Source organism: Antrostomus carolinensis, unplaced genomic scaffold, assembly GCF_000700745.2.
Source record: "Antrostomus carolinensis isolate BGI_N321 unplaced genomic scaffold, ASM70074v2 scaffold12559, whole genome shotgun sequence".
Taxonomy (NCBI): domain Eukaryota; kingdom Metazoa; phylum Chordata; class Aves; order Caprimulgiformes; family Caprimulgidae; genus Antrostomus; species Antrostomus carolinensis.
Genome location: NW_010340703.1, coordinates 1 through 5355, shown reverse-complemented (window position 1 = coordinate 5355; position 5355 = coordinate 1).

The window sequence follows — 5355 nt, the reverse complement described above, 5'->3', positions numbered from 1 at the left end:
CTTCAAAGGAAATTCAAACACAAGAAATTAAAACGGTTATTTGTACAGAATCCAAAAGATCATTTTTGATTCTGTTTTCTTAGTTTCTATAGTAAACAAACATCAACTGCAGGGCAATTTCATTTTCATCACAAAGACCGAACTGGACCACGACAACAGGTCAAGGCAAATTTGTCAGCTAGGGTAGTTAATCCAGTTAAATTGGTGGAGGGTCGATTTAATAGATAGATGTTACAGTTAATAGCTAGGTTGGCTGCAGCAACTGTGTGCAAGGGTTCTATTTGTGAAAGTGTGGGGATTTTTGTAATGTGGGATCCTCCAGAAATGCAAACCAAATACTTTTCTAGGGCAAACTACATCTAGATAAGAGAAAAAAAATCTTACTAACCACCCCTTTCTCCACGCATAGCTTCACAAAGGAGTTTAAGGGGTACATTCATTTCATTTTTAGAAGCCTTTTAGAGACTCAAAGCTAAGGAGGGGAACTAGGACATGTGATCTGCACCCAGTCACCCATGGTCACTTCCTCAGCCACCATGAGGAAGCATTTACGGACACATTATTATTCAATTTTAGCAGAGCCTCCAAATTCATTTCACAATAACCAATATGTTTTCCTTAAAGTGACAATAAGTTGTGGCCTGTATTATTATGCTGCTTTTTTAATTCATTATTTATGTATTATATGAACTACAATTGTGTCAGGAGGTAATCTGTGCAAAGTACTGAAAAAATGAATTAAAAAAGATTCTTAATGGGGACTTAATGGTTGAATCTTCCTTAGCCTACTAAAACTCTCCATGCCATGCAGTTTTGATTTAAAGACTCTCATTACTTGCATAAGTTGATTGTTTTAAGGATGATTTTGGTAATGAATAGGAAAAGTTTTGAAGGAACTTACTCTGGCCAATCTAATGGAACAATCAACCTTATGCACCAGGGTCACATTCCAGGTCCTGGCGATGCCAATCTTTTCCAGGCTCCTCCTTATCTATATTTGGCCGACATAATTATATAGAAAACTATCCACACCCACAAGATCCCACAATTCCTGCCTAACTAAAAAGCATTTAAATTATTTTAAATGAGAGCTGCACGGAAACACTGGGTGTGGTAATAACGGGCGTCTATTTCAGTAAAACTATTTCAGTGAAAATCCCACCTGTAGTCGAAACAGTTAAACTAGTGCAACCTTAGCATAGTTCATATCCAGTTTCCCTATTTCAGGCTTCTGTATCTTGCAACACCTACTTTGTTAATTCAAGAGAAAGCCTGAACTTATAACTAGAAAAAACAAATGGTTAAGAAAGACCAAGGGGAAAGCTCATTTAATCTACAGATTTTTTGCTTGTGTATTCCATAACTATTAAAGCTATTTTTTAAAGTAAGCAGCTCAAGCTGCATTTTTTTCCTTTCTGGATGAACATAGACTCCTTTTTAATATTTAGAAACACAATCTATGTGCCAAATTCACTGTCATTCTTCAAAAAAAGAATCACGAATATCCTATATTGGCAGAACAGGTAATGACCCTGGAAACACAGGAGTTTGCAGTTGAAGATGTGATTCTTCACCTTTCAGCCACTTCCACATAAACATTTTATGGTTTGTCTGAGTTTCTACATTGGCAGGATGCCAAAATTTCCAATACAGTGATTGAAGTTTCCCGTTAGTAAGTAGATTTTTCTAAAAGTAAAGGTTTTTCAAGCCCTTCAAAAATATCTTAAATCATTTTCTCAATAAAAATTGAAGAGGAGGGATTTTTTGCAAATGTAATATTGAATGAAAACAAAAAACATATCAATCAGTTTTAATGCAATGGCAATGAAATGTCTTTTGTGAGCATAAAAATAAAAATCTTTTTTCTTTTCTTCTTTACAAGTCACTCTTTGCAAAGTTCATACCCTCTCAGAGCTTCTGGGACTCCACCTCATCCTTAAAGGTAATGAAAAGGCTGCCACTAAGTTAAACATGCTTTTTATCCATGTAAACAGCATCAGAAGTCCTAAAATATTGCCCTCCTCCATGAAAGGCATTCAAAGGTGATGAGGGACAGGCTGTGGATTCCCATTTAAGAGCCGAGAGCTAGGATTTAGGATCTAGTGCACATCAAGCCAGGCACAGATGCCCTGCAGGATAAGGGACATCTTCCCTGCTCAGACAGATGCACAGCCCTGTGGTCAGGAGTGCCACGGGAGCAGATCCTGCAGTACATGAATACTCGGACTTTTATGCTGAACCCAGGACCACAGCTACTTTCTCCTGCTTTGACCCTGTTCTTGGGCTCCTAACTATGCAGTGACCCACCTTCAACAGCATGGAAGATGTTTACCCTCAGGCCATTGGACACTTGCCTGAAGTGCAAGTTCAGTATTCTTCAAGCTAAAAGTCCTTAGAGCCCTGGTTTCCTACATCCTGGGTGAAATCCAGTGCACTCTGATGCTGGAAATGCCACTGAGACATGTGCTTCTGATTATACATGAGTTTTCCAAGGGCTCTCTGAACAGCTCAAACCTTTTTTCAGGAGAGAAGTATCAGCGCAGTTCCCAGAAGAAGCACTTCTAATTGTGCATTTGTGATTAAACGTAGGAGTTATGGGAATCTGGATCAATTAAACATTTTGTAGGTTTAGTAGCATAAGAAAACTGGAGGGAAGTAGACTAGTCTCCTTGCCTAGAGACTGCAGGTGCCCTGGGTCCTACCTAATATACTCATGGAGTCCATGGAGTTAGTAACATACTTCCTAAATGGTATCACCACACAAAACAATAAATAAGTAGAGGTAGCCAGAAAATAACGATTCTGTTCAAGACAATTTCTTAGATTTGAAAATGTGCCCTTGTTTTATGTTGGAATAAAAAGCACCATGTTACTAATGTCTTTGAGAAAATGTACCTTGTCGAAAGGTTCAAGTTCTGCTTGACAACTTCACATTTTCCTTTCTTGTGCTGTCTCTTTTGTTCTCTCTAAACCTAACATACAATGACACGATCACGGGACCTGAGAAACCTTTCAGATAAATCCCCTATAAAAATGCTGGAACATTTCAGCTCCAGAGAAACTGCACTTCTGCAAAAACACATTTGTTCAAAAAGGCTCCAGTCGGGTGAAAAGCAGGAGCTGCAATACAGTTGTCTTTGGGATCCTTCACATACTGTGAGAGCTGTTGTTAAATGTGACCCTATCTTCTGAGCCCCTCGCACCTGAAAATAACTTAGGGCTCCGTTCATTAAGGTTTGCTACTTGGCAGTGCCAAGTGCCAGAATTCAGAGCCTAGCCCCAGAAAGGAATTTGTGATGCCAGATTAAGCACCGAAGTTTCCTGGGCAGCGCATGAATCTCAAGGTGGATTTCACGCTGCCTGGCATGACAGGGCTGAGATGACTCTGCTGCCCAACAGAAATGCTGGGGAGAAGAATGCACTGGAGAGCCTCCTCTCACACGGGGCTGCGCTTGGGGCTGCAGGCAGTGAGACGGGCTGGAAAACCCCTCTCCATCCCCTGGAACTGAGACACAGAGACAACTCTTAGTAACACAGTAGGACATGGCAGAGCCAACGTTTCTGTATCTTGGTGGTTAGAGAACTCTGACCATCTGGGCTACCGTCAACGTCAAAGAAGGCACAAACAAGTGAAAAATTAATGCTGTGGGATCATGACTTAGGGGCGACAGGAGTCTGTCCTGGGAAGGTTTACCTGATGCACTCACTGGATAAGGAGGCACAGACAGAGTTCCAGGAGCAAGAACTGGATGTTCCTAATTCCAGTCCCGGAGTCAGGGCACCTGAAGATAGGTGTGGTAAAGCTGAGCACTGCCACACCTAGGGCCCCTCCTGCATCTGGCCCTCATGGCTGAACGCACGCACGCTTAGAACAGCAGAGGTAATGCCCTAGATTAGCCACACCACCTTTCGTTTGGTATAACTGAGGGGATTTAAAAATTATGTGCACTTTTCCTCATCTGCACTGTTTGCTCGTTTACAGTGCTGCAGTCAGCTGGGACAATTAAAGTAGTCAGGTCACTTCCCCCCCCCACACATACACACACTTTTTAGATGCCTGTGCCCTAGCAAATATCATGATAGTCATAATGTACCGTCCTACAGAAATTATATAAGATTGTGTATGTATGTGTTTACATGTTTCAATTGGCTTCCTTATTATCTTCAATGAAACAGAAACTTTGTCACTAGTCTTAGCTTATGCAAGAGTTCTTGCTGTATCTAAACTCAGAAGCCAGAGCAATTTTACAACGCTTAACTGGCTGAGATAGTTCTTTACCAAACTCCATATTTTCTGGCTATTACAGTTCATTATATACCCGAGTGTTATTGTATTTGAATTCTGTCCTGAGTCTGCAACTACCTAAATACCTACTCAAGGCTAAGAAGGCATCTTTAATGCATTAAGATACATACATCAAGATACATGCATCCTCAATGGATGCAGCATACAACATTTCTGCAGGAAGTAAGAAAGCCGTAGCAAGATGCTTGAGTATAGCATCAGGCCCCCAACTACAGTGCTAGCCGTGGTAGGAGGTGAGCCCAAATTTTTCTTTTTGCAGAATCCTAATTAACAGATCACTAACCAGAATGTGATGCAGTCTATTTAAATGTCACAAGCAAGTCAAGGTTTTATCAAAATGTTTTATCAGAATGAGTATGATTGTAGTTTTTTATGGAAATCTGCACTGCAAAATCAGAGTTCTGAATCAAACAAGTGGAGTATGAGTAAACCTTTTTTTTCTTGTTCCCACGGCTTTATTCCTTACATTAAGATTATCTTCTAGGTATGAAGACACAAAGTTCATAATTTATAGAGATGTACTCACTTTTTAAATGGTTCTGCAGTACACCTCTACCTGACATTCTTCAGATTATCATAGTGTACTCATTCTTCCGTTTTGGACATAGAAAGCTAATTAAAAGCATTATATATAAGCTGCACAAAACACCGTGAAACTATGCAATACAAATATTTTCCACATGAGGGAAGAGGTGGCCTTTCTTACTCATTCAGTGCCGGCTTTTTTGTCTTTCTCGGGAGATAAAGTGAATGGTGGGGAAGTACAATGAGGTGGCTTACTCTACCCTCATAAATATTTGCTTTCCATCGATCCGTTGTTCTTCTTCCGAAACCTTCGTTATACCCGGCGTTATTTTAAGAAAAAGAAGCCAGTGCTCAAGACACAGCAGGGCGATGAGGGAAGAATGCTCAGCCGCGCACGGGGTGAGCTCTGGCTGTAACAGTCCTCGCAGCCCGGGCTTTGCCCCCTGCTGCAGAGGGCTGCGGGTCTCCTCCGCACCTTTCCTAACCGAGAAAACCCCATCTTCTGACAGCCAAATCACGCCCGG